The sequence below is a fragment of the Branchiostoma floridae genome, chromosome 13 (genome assembly GCF_000003815.2).
Source record: "Branchiostoma floridae strain S238N-H82 chromosome 13, Bfl_VNyyK, whole genome shotgun sequence".
NCBI lineage: Eukaryota > Metazoa > Chordata > Leptocardii > Amphioxiformes > Branchiostomatidae > Branchiostoma > Branchiostoma floridae.
In genome coordinates this window covers 11,577,376-11,589,411 of record NC_049991.1, presented here as the reverse complement: position 1 = coordinate 11,589,411, position 12,036 = coordinate 11,577,376, and the positions used below count along the sequence as shown (strand labels likewise).

Here is a 12,036-nt window from a genome sequence, read left to right as displayed (position 1 = left end):
CAGCAATTATATTATGGATAGTTAGTAATTTTTACTCCAGATTGCCGAGGTTGAATCACTATACAAACACTGCCACGATGCCCCGGCAGACGTAGGTAGACTCCTCCGAGCTCCTCGTCATTCTGACAGAAGAATGACGTCACATTTTACCATCAGTGACAACCACTTATATCAGGAAGGCAGAAATAAATACCTCAGGCAACGTCGTTAACCTTGAATGGCCTTACCCAATATATTTTCTTCCTTTACGATTGGAATGGAGACCTTAATCTGTGAAGGGTTAGAGCCAATCTATTATCAATTCCCCGGATCAGTATGGTAATTCTGATCCGTATCTGCCTACCTATATCATATAAAATAAATACATGATATATATACCGGTACGGGAGTTTTGTGTGAATGTTTTTATATTTTCATGTTAGGGCTATATATGTATTTTTTGTTACCTCCCTGAAACGGAGTCTTTGTAGTGACTACCCTTTGTATGTCCAGGTAATGTCTTTGGGCGATAATTGCTGAACGCTACAACGGATTGTTTTGATATTTGATATGCGGGCAGGTCTTTACAAGACATCAAAAGTTTCCCTCTAGCGGCTTGTTATAATACTGCAGCTGAACTTTTTAAAATATTTTCCAATGACAGTGTCCCCATTGTTGTGTTTCTTATGGTTTTATCTGTTGTCATCAGAAAAATGACATTAGTTTGGTTTGGTTCACGAGAAGAAGCAATCAGGAGAGATAGACATAAATTGAACTTGGTCAGACAGAAGTCGCCATACTGATTACATAATTCCACTCAAACTTGAGTACGTTATGTAACAGTCATTAATCTAAGGGCACAATTCGCCGTACTTGCAAATACTTGCTGTCTAAGTGCCAAAACGTGGGCAATCTTTTGGGATCCGTAGGTGGTAAGTACCGCCTCCGAACTCGCAGGGAATCCGACGGATTTTGGAGCACACAGACACGCCGTAGAACTTTACGTGCAGGCAAAACTTTGTGTGCCATCGGGCGAGTACGTGCCAGTACGGGCGACGCGCCTGCCCTGTACAGTCTGAACGTTTTCAGAAATACGTGGCGGACGTGGCCTCCCAAAAAAACGTACGGGCAAATTGCACGTACGACGGGTTGTGCTCTTAGCTTTATGTAACTGTACTAGTGGCACATAACGTGTGAAAAACCTACCGTGCACGCGTGTTCACGATGAGTACGGCATTTGGCAGGAACGGAAAAAAAACAACCCGTTTAATGAATACTGACACATGTAGGTCCTGTATACAGATCATACATCATTCAGTAATCAATTCCAGGCCACTAAATATGAATATTTTAAACGTTGCCCTCCGCCAATCTCTTAAACCTTGTTAGCAGTTGTTTTCTTAACATTGTCTCAAGGAAAGGCCTTATGGGTGTTGACGTCTGAATACACAAAACCACTCTTTCCCCATTACCCTAAGTGGAGGAATTACGTGTAAACTGCTGATGTGCAAATGCTGTATTGATTTCTACATGGTAATGTGTAAGGCGGAAATTGCACTGATGGCACTGTGAATAGTGAGCTGTTGGGTCATCTTCAGGTTATGAGAGGATCTGCCACAGGATGATAGCGAGTATGAAATATGGTCAGTAATGCCCCCACCATGTCCACAGGGGCATGCTGGGCACAATCATGTGTCCCCGGTGATGTTCCTGGTTACTGTCGCTCCATACATCGACATGTATCACGTTGTAAACACCACATATTATGTTGTCACTGACGAACATCACTGTCACTGGTAAACGTTGCGGCCGTTTCTTTCTGTTCGATGATGTCAAACTAAATTAACAGCTAGCTACATGGAGATTCCGAGCTGATAAAATTATAGGAACTTTTGCTGTACTAGTTCAATTCAATCTAGATATTTATCATAATAATTTCTTTTACTATCATACCGCATGGCAAGAGTCAGAGATGCTACCCTGAAATGTCTACCTGCACTATATACTATAAGTAACTGCTTTCTCGCTTTTATAGGTACCTGGATGTCTAACCTTCATGTTCTTCAAAGCAATGTTTGCACAATGTCGTCAGTATAGACTTTACCCATATGAATGAACTGAGGAAACAACTCAATAGATTGTTGTTGACGGTTCATAGAACGGTTGTTAAACCTTGCAATTGCTCGTGTAAGGCAAGCAGAAAGATGGTCATAAGAAATCAAAAAGATTACTACATTCTTTTACCATTACATTGCATCTGACATGCATACTCTTGTTACATCACGAGTTCATGCAAGATCTAAGCTGTGTTTTGTCGGCATTCTCACTGGAGGTCACAGCTGAGCAGGCGCAAATGCTTACCCTGTTCCTTATCGATGCAGCGGGGTGCTATGGGAGTTCCCATTTGCCGAGTCAATTGCCCCCGGAGGTAAGCTTGACTGGAGCGGGAATCTTCTGCCGCGCTAGACTGTGTCTGAAGGCTCCGTCTGAAGGCTGGTGCAGGGATTGTGCTTCAGAGTAAGTGTGTTTTACTTATTCTTTAGTTATCTACGTGGCTGTGATGTGTTGATATCTAGCTTTGATTTTTAGACCGCCTTTTTCATATCGTTACTTTCAGCTGCGACGTCTATAGTCGGGTGCTAACAGGTACCCGTGGAAAGAGTTGTCCGAGCAATGTTAGGGAGCGGCGCACGATCGAGTGCGTGGATTAAGTCCGTATGAGTTTGCTGAGAAGAATTGTATTTTACTTGTACTGTGCAGCCTAGCTGTAGAACCAAACAAACGACTTTTCGGCCGCAAAAACAAACCAATCTGATGTAAATATGGAACTCCCACGGACTTGAACTGTTGAACATATGCATCCATGTGAACAGGACATATGTGAGTTTTCTAGCTAAAGGAAATTGCTATGTCTCAAGATGCCTCTAGTATTCTAGCTTTCTAAGAATGGTTCTAGAAGTATTCAATGGTTGTTCTGCTGAGGAAATAATCCAGAACGGTAGAATATTTTGTGATGTGTGTCGTATACACAGACAGACGATTATTTCAGAGGTTTCAGTCCGACCTATCTATTTAATACAATGTCGTCCTGTACTAGTACAACATCTTCTGGAACATTTTAAGTGATGCGTTTCGAAAAAAAAAACAATGTCTTTTTAAATTCCGGCAAGTAAATGTGCGGAGTAAGGCATCTTAAATAGACTACAGTCACCACACAATGTCTGGTATGCGCGATGGGGCTTGTTTACCGGCACAAAGTTGATTGACGTGCTTTTAGTGAGCGATTTAATCATAATCCAATTATCCATTAACGCAATAAAGAATTCAGCCTGATTTATACGGTTACATGCAATACAGCTTAACATAGTCATACTTGATACGGTGGGATTTTCCTGCCTAACACCTTGTCTACCTGAGGAAGTTAGAGCTTACATTGGTTTATCTAATTCTCTACGTAAGGCGGTATTGACAGCGCAGATGTATCGTTTTCTTGTGGGATGATTGTAAGTACGTTTGTAAAGCTCCTTGTAGCTATCAGGTAACACGGAAGACGGAGGAGGATTTAAACAAGCCCTGACTCGTACGAGCGGTGTCTCGCCCCTACAGCATACTTCTTTTCACGTTGTCATTTCCCGAAAAACCTTGGCGTCAGAATAGATAGAAGTAGCGTTTCATCAACAGGAACTGATGTCGGATGCGACATACTTGGAATCAATTTGAAGTCCACTAAAGCCCCGGTCACAAAGCGCGTACGATTCCTTGCGATGGACTATTCCGCATATCGTACGATGAGCGCAGTACATCGCAACAAAATCGTAAGCATCGCAAGCCATCGCAACGCATCGGATGGTGTTCAAAATTTTTCCAGCGTCGCACGATTTTTCACTTGTGTCTCTTCTGTATAGCCGTCTGACCGCTTTTGTGCTTCTTTAACCAACAAACATGTGGACGTAGCTGTTAAATACCTTCCTATAATATCCGTAACTGTAAAAATAAATTAAAAAAAGACCATGACAACAATATTACAAGCAAAAGTTCAAATCAAGCGTGAGTACTGGTATGGTTATCTCGGCCTGCTTGCCGGCTCTACGTGTCAGGCTCTTTCGAAGATCGTATCATGATATGCGCATGCTATCAACAAAAAGATGCCATCATACAAAAATCAAATGATAAGCATTATATCATATATTTCCGACTCATAGAGCCTGCCTTTATGTTCGAGTTGTCCCCATGGTTATTACGATTATGGTAAACTGACCCAAGAGTGCCAAGACCGACGAGAGCTGAGATTTGATCTAATTATAAACTCACGTGCATGAAGCGATCAAACTATTGTCTGCATCACCTGTGCGTGACGCGCTGTTCTCTGGTTGCGACTGTGGCAGTTGCGACTGATATATTCCCCCTTTTCGTCAATATCGACAATATCAGGTAAAACTGAAACCATCACAACATACTAAAAAATCATAAATCTATAACCTCATCAGTAGACAAAAATTGCCGTAATGAACTCTGCTATGGGGGCAAATAAAACCTTACGACGATAGCGAAATTTTGAACATGTTCAAAATCCATTTCAGCTCTATTTTTCGCCATACGACGCTCCCCGATTTACTATGATTCACTGCGATTGACACAGGCACGCTCTTATGACCTCATCGTACGATGCACTACGCGCTTTGTGACCACGGCTTTATATACTTAAACCATTGCTTCCGATTTTCTTCCGACTTACGTCGCACTGCGATTATCCTGCGCATCGGAAGGAATCGCAAGGAATCGTACGCGCTTTGTGACCGGGGCTTTAGTGACACGTTGAGCTTTTAAAAGGTGGGGAAATCTGAATGGTAAGTGTCTTGGAGGGTTTCATGCCATTGTTCTTTGCTCTTCTGCCCGAAGATATTGTCAGGCACATTTGTATTTTGTAGGTCATATGTGATGGGAACTCGATCATCAACAGCCTGGCATGTTGAAGGATTAACTATATATCCTTCGGTGACTTGTACAGGTGGGTGTTCTATATAGAAAGACATAAATCTTATCATTCACTGTGAATTAGTTCAAAACTATATATTAGGCTGAATGCAATGTTCGCCTTGCATTCGGTAGGTCGTGTGTTTCATCCTCAGCTGAGTCATACCAAAGACTTTTAAAATGGTACATGCTGCTTTCTCTGCTTATCACTCAGCATTTGGGAAACAGTATGGTAGTTAAACACACATCACTACCAGAGGACCAGCACTACAGTTGTAGTGACTTGCACGAATGTGTGGCCCAAGGGTTACAGAAATGTAGATGGGCGCCACCTTAAGTGTCTGAACAGATGCACGGACAACTTTAACTTTATTTGGTTGAACGGATATGGCCGCAAGTTACCTCCATACTCGGATTCGCGGAGTACATTGTCATTGAATCATACCGCTTGCCACTGCGCCTGTTTCTCTTACTCTGGTCGATATAAGTGTGCAATTTTGCCACTTCCAAATTGACTCCTCCAGGAAATCATTACACCTCGGCAGCGACCTGATATTTGTCTACAGCTGGTTTCCCATTTATGTTTTCCTCTCAACATGTCCTCTGGGACCCCGCACTCAATCCTACGGAACTCATCATGTTAAGTGCATGGGTGGGACATACTGTGTGCCCTAAAGAGCCACATGGACAAAATACTCGAAGATAACTTTGAAGTGAGGAAAGTGGGATCAATGTGTAATTTAGTTGGCAGGGATCTGTAACCGTTACCAAAGTACTTCTCCATAATCAGCACCTATGGGCTCTCATTTCCTCTAGCTACAGCTACAATGTGTTTGAAGAAGCCACTGTAAGGAAGATGCATTGTCGATTATTTATCTGGGTTACTCGCTGTCTTTAACTCCCATTACACGTCTAGATCTGCGACGTCTTTCTCCATCACCGCTTTAACTGCTTCTTGCCAATGTCGACTTATCTCAGGTACCCATTCATCAGTGTTTCCCGAGTAGAGAAGAAAAACTCAGATCTACTTTTGCCAGCTTGTAGTTTGAAGGTCTTGATCCACTGCTCATTTTTTTTGTAAAACAAAACACGACTAATTTGTGGACTCTGAATGTAGAGTTCGATCAATAGACCAGTTAGACGAAATGCACTAATTCGTTTACGCGCAATTAGATTTCGTAACATGTAATCTAGAAAGTTGATCTTTTCTGAGGCCATACTGATTTGATGTATGGATGACATCATCTGGGAACACTCAAACTGATGCGAGCGTGCTAATAAAAAAAGTTGCCTTGATTATGAAATTTACGTTGTCAGAAAGGTTGCACAAATGTCTGAGCACACAGAATATGGAATACCTAACGACAGATTCTTCATTTTGTCGATCCCTTCACGTCTTCTTTTACCTTGGATTTGACGTTGGCCTTCTATGACATTAGAAATTATAATATGTAATTCACTTTGTCTTCTCGGTACCAAACTTTCACGGTATGAGAAAATTTGACTTGTTCTTGGAACTAAATGTTCACGGTATGGGCAGATGCATGTAAATAAAAGTCTGTGATTTATTTGTTATCAGTAATGATAAGTTCACGTTACAGCCGTCACCGTGAAAACCGTGAACATTGAAAAATCAGGAATTACAGTAATTATAATACACCATTAAGCTGGTCTTATAGTAGTGTGTGTGAGTAAACAAAGACCATCTTACATCTGCTTGCTTTTTTGTCGAGGTCATTAACCATATACTATACCATTAACCTGGTCCCAATAGCGCGTAAAAAAGAATACCACCCTACATTTGCTTGGTTTCTATCCACGTTACACTTACTCGGGTTTTGACAGTGCCGTCGTCACTGCAGTTTTAAGCTCTGATTGGTTCATGGCGGAGGAAGACGAAAGAAAAAGAACACACAGGCAAAACAACATACATCTTGTTATTGTACCTGAGATACCATATGCCAAATAAGGATGTGTCCCTGTTTTAGCCTATAGAGCCATGCTGCATGTGTTTTAAGTATTCCCGTTTTACCTGTAATGTTGTAATAGTACCTGTTCTCCTAAGAGTAAGGCTATTAGAGAGTAAGACTAGTAAGACTATTTGAGAGTACTTAAGAGTAAGAGGATTTGTGTCTATAGAACCATGCTGCATGGGTGTTTTAAAAGACTTGCCATGTTACCTGCAGCTGTAACACCGGTTCTCCTAAGACTAAATTCCGAATAAGGATGCCTATAGAACCATGCTGCATAGGTGTTTTAAAAGACTTCCCATGTTACCTGTAACGTTGTGATACCTAAGACTACATGCCAAATAAGGATTCGTGCCTATAGAACCATGCTGCATGGGTTTGAAGTATCCCCATGTTACCTGTAATGCACTACCTGTTCTCCTAAGAAAACTGGTAGTCATCTATCACGCTGCGGCTCTGACAGAGATGGATCATGTTAGAGTGTGATTTATGAAGTGGGGGACGCTACCTGGGGTGTGGCGTATGGTTAGATCGAAGATTGATCTGCTGAAATGCAGTGTTGTTTTAAGCATTCATTGGAACTGAGAGCTGGAAGAAACTGGCTCTCTAACTACTGCATCCTCTAATCTCTTCCCACAGGAAGGAAAACAAAACAGACGGCACCCGGGTGAGGTTTGATCGTATATTGATCTGCTGTACGCTGTGGTAGCTATGAAATATTGTTCGGAGCATCCAGAAACTAGAATAAATTCACTTTCAAACTTACAAACGGCAAGTCTCCTTCCAAGGGAAAAAGGAACACACAGGAAGAATTGATGTCAGATATTTTCTTCTTTTTTTTCGAATATCCCTATACGGGGTTGTTCTGGACATATGTTTGTTCTTACTAAATCACAGCATTCATCACTAGTTCCTGTAGTACTCATTGGAACCGAGAGCCAGAAGAAAACGACTCTCTGACTACAGCATCTTCTAATCCCTTCCCACATGAAAGAAAACGAAACAGACGGCACCATGGTGTGGTTTGATCGTATATTGATCTGCTGTGGTAGCAATAGAATATTGTTTTGAGCATTCTGTGGAACCAAAAACTAGAACAAATTCATTTTCAGACTAAACCTGTTTCCACCCGGTAGAAAAAGGAACACATGGAAAGAATGGCTGTCGGAGTGTCGGTTATTTTCTTCTTTTTTTTCTTATTAGAAATATCCCCATACGGCGTCGTTCCGGACATGTCCTTGTTCCCACTAAATCACAACATTCATCATCAGCGCAGACAGTGGAGTACATGCGCACACATAACGTGATTACAACAAAACCCAGCGGTCGGCACTGCGTCATCGTACACGGCGTTATTGAGCGGAACAGCGCCCTGTGCATACATAGTGCTGGATTAATGTGAGGAAAAATACGTTTGATGGCTTTTCTGCAGAAAAACAACCATCATTTGGGTACTTGAATAGTAATTATTAGGTTAATGAGATTTTCAGGTTAGCGAGATTTTAAATCAACTAGAGTTTGATAAGGTGACGTGTCAGGGTTTTTTATTACCTTTTCCAACGTTTCATTCCAGCGTATCCTTTACAAACAGCTACTTCAGGCGAAATCTACCTGTAGCTGTTTGTAAAGACGGCCCGCGAGTAGCTGTTTGTAAAGACGGCCCTTAAGTCCAGTGAAGCCGTAACAAGTCCAGGTACAGGCCATACATTAAACTACATGCCCAGGTTATCAATGGGGGTCCTTGGATCCAATTACACCCCACAGTCTTCAAATGGTAAACCGTCACGCGGGGAACTCAGCAGGCCTAATGAATGGATCCACGGTCAAAGTCGCCTCCCTCTTAACTACGCCGGGAGCTCCTATCGATTTGTCAATACCATCAACTACTCGGACTTCATTGTCTGGTGATGGGCCAGCTCAGGAATACATTGTGTAATGTTTGGCTTGACACTAGTACTTATTGTGAAAACTACTTTTCCTGTTGTTAGCCAGGTGCTGCCGTCAATTGTTACCTCCATGAGAAATGGAGGTATTGTTCTGGATGTGTCCCTGTGTGTATACGTTGCCTGTCTGACCAAGGAAGCTATATACTCACTAGTAACTGTACCCGCATACTTGTGGCAAGGTTTGGGGCAGCATGACTGGCCTCTGAAAGGGAAAAATATGAGACAACATAGAACAATAGATTCCAAAAGATTTTGATATTATTCTTGATACTGTTCCGTGATTCATTAAAGGATAATAATTATTATGATTGTATCAATGCAGTTTTGACCTTTCAAAGAAGTTCGTTGACCGACACCCCAATAGAAAAGCTAGGATCTCCGTGAAATCTTTTGAGTGAATTTCTGGATAAAATCCCACGCAACCATGTCCATTTCACACAGCGCATGCTCCGCTCAAGGACACATACCATCCTAGGGTCTTGACTTTTGGTCATGTACCAACGCACTGCCAGCCTGCTGAAAAAAACAGTCGACGCAGGTTAGGGCAACCTTCGCATCCTGCCAGTCTCCGGTAACGACGCAGCCCGGGAACAAACTTGGGCACGGGTATGGCCCGGGTCCAAGTTTGTTACCGGGCTGAAGAAATCTGAAAAACGAACAAACTGAAAATACTGCCTCCATGTTCACGGTAGCTAGGCCACAACAAGTAAATTCTATGAATGACCTCCTCTGAAGACTTAAAAATTATGAGATAATGCGAAAAAACAAGATGGGTAAAAGAAAAATTGGCAAATTAAAAAAAAAAGACACCATAAATGTTATATCTAGAATTAAAGGGACAAAACAGGGTACCACAGCCAACAAGGCATTCATTCCTGTATTCAAGACATGTACTGGTATGGTGAAAGTGACTCTAACCATGTTGACCTATGTTGACAGCTACCTTCATGGTTTCCATATTGGTGCCATGGTTACAACTATCCAGCAAGTTTCACTTTTGCAACTACAGTTATGGCTACCTCACTTCTGTCAATTCTACATACAACAAGTCTTGGGTTACAACACAGCCTATGTACCCATTTTGGTCTTTCTGAATACTAGTATTTCTGAAGAAGATATTTTTTTCTAAAATCAGGCGAAAATTAACGAGCGCATGGATGTCATCCATAAAAGTTACTTGCTGTGACCTAATAATCAAGCGACAGAATTGGTCCGTAGCATCTGAATATTAAGCATCTGGAAATCTAAAAACAAACACCGGTACCGTCACCAGAAGACAAGCACATCGTGAATAGTGTACAGTTGAGTGTAGGTCATTAACCTGGCATCCTGGTCATATCACTTGAAACCCAGCTCATGCTTATTGACTACTCTCTATTCACAACACGACGATGGACATAACGTTCTTAACGTTGATCTCATTACATTTGCATCGCTCCGGTTGGTGAATACAAATCACCTGCGGTGTGCCCAGCCTGTTGGAAAGAAAATATTGGCCACAAAAGTAACGATAGGGTGTTTAAACAGTACGGGGCCCGAAGGGGCAGTAATGACCGGAGAACCTTCTTCAGATCAGCGACCAAAAGGTCGGACCATAAAACTGTGGCAATTACCTGCTCCAATGGCAATGTTCTATCGCTTATTGCATCTCCGTGGTACTTACAGTTCTGTAATTGGGTGGACGGTGGTTTTTACACAGTTAGAGGCCCACACGTCATTTTCTGAGCTGTAAAACCTGGAGTTGTATTGCAGGCAGGCCCATCAACAGTGCGTGATGACACTCGCCGTGTCGTCTGTCCCATCCTAATTCGTTAAAGGTTCAGATGTTGGGTCAAACATGTGAAAAGAATGGTCAGTAAGTAAACCACTAAACCGACATACATATCAGTAAGAGAGCATTACCGAAGATAAATGACACTGGATGTTTGACTTGACTTGAAAGGAGAGTTCTACTTTCGTGTGGAGAGATAAAAAAAGTGGCTGTAGAAGTGACCTAGAGCCAGTTTAGCTCACTCAAGTTCGTGACGGAGAAGACAGAAGCTACACATGTGCACAGTATTTGCAGCCATTGTAGCAGTGAAATTCAACTAGCACTTTTCGACATGTACAATGAACTATAAACTATAAACGCCCCATCCTTATACCCCCCTCACATTAGGCGCGATTCGATCGGAAGACTAGTTTACGAGCTCTAAATGACATTTTCGTGAGTAAGACGTCCGGTGTTCTCACGATCATCTTGCGATTTTTAGGGATCGCCGGCAATTTTCAGGAGTCTTACGACGGTCGTGGTGCAGCGAAACACGTTCTTAACATAAGCGACAAGTCGCAGGAGATCTCCGAGATCGTAGAGATCGTTACCGAGTCGCATATCGTGCGTGCAAATCGTGCGTGCCTCGCAAGGCTATCGGTCAATAGTCTTGTGTCAATCCAACGATTGAAGACCGATAGGCGAGCACAGACATAGTTATTAATCATCGAGCGCCAATCGGATGGCGAATGCCCGTTAGTCGGGCGACGTTCGGGCGACGTTCACCCGACTTCCGATTGTTTACAAAAATTGAATTTCTCGGAATGTGAGGGTAATTCTAACATTGTGGCCCCTGTGGCAGTATGTAGGCTGGCTTTGTGACACACTTCCCTTTCTTGTGTCATTTCTATTATGCCCGCGCATTCTATTCATTAAAAAAGATTCCGACAACAAAATAAGCAACATTTATTGATCTCTTGCCTTTTTTGAGGAACGTTTTGTGTTCCCTTGTCCGCGTGCAAGAGGTCATGGGAGGTTCATTATCATAGATTTATTCACCGTCGATCGCACGAGGCTCGCTTATATCTGAGGGGGACAGATTTTAGGCGAAAAATACGCAAGACCATCTTAAGATATTAAAATCAGCCGACCTTCCTGCGACCGCGAAGTACATCCGAAGATCGTATATAATGTGAGGGGGGTATAAGGACTAGGCGACTGCAGCTCTGTCCAGTGTCGCGCATTACATACTAGTATGTGCTGCAAAGCCGGAATTCGAGCTTAAGACGTCTTGAACCACGGGCAGGGTCCATAATAACTGCACACGCTACTAGCCTCCATAGCAGGCTCTCTATGGCCTTTTTTAGCTCATAGTACACTTTTGCTGGCCATGGCTTTTTGTACTGGGTTGCTGATT

At 42.4% G+C, this 12,036-nt stretch overlaps 1 protein-coding gene across 2 annotated transcripts in view; it reads left to right on the top strand.

Annotated features, from left to right (window-relative positions):
* The window catches only part of LOC118428965 (neuronal acetylcholine receptor subunit alpha-10-like), a 33,703-nt gene that overhangs the window by 11,636 nt on the left and 10,031 nt on the right, over nucleotides 1-12,036 (top strand). The window contains exon 1 of one of the 2 annotated variants that reach the window (XM_035839291.1): nucleotides 2,377-2,496. The exons of the other annotated variant lie outside the window; for it this stretch is intronic. The gene's annotated coding sequence lies outside the window, so the exon portion shown is untranslated. Of the gene's footprint in view, nucleotides 1-2,376; nucleotides 2,497-12,036 lie in introns of those variants that run through there. 2 annotated transcript variants of the gene reach the window in all.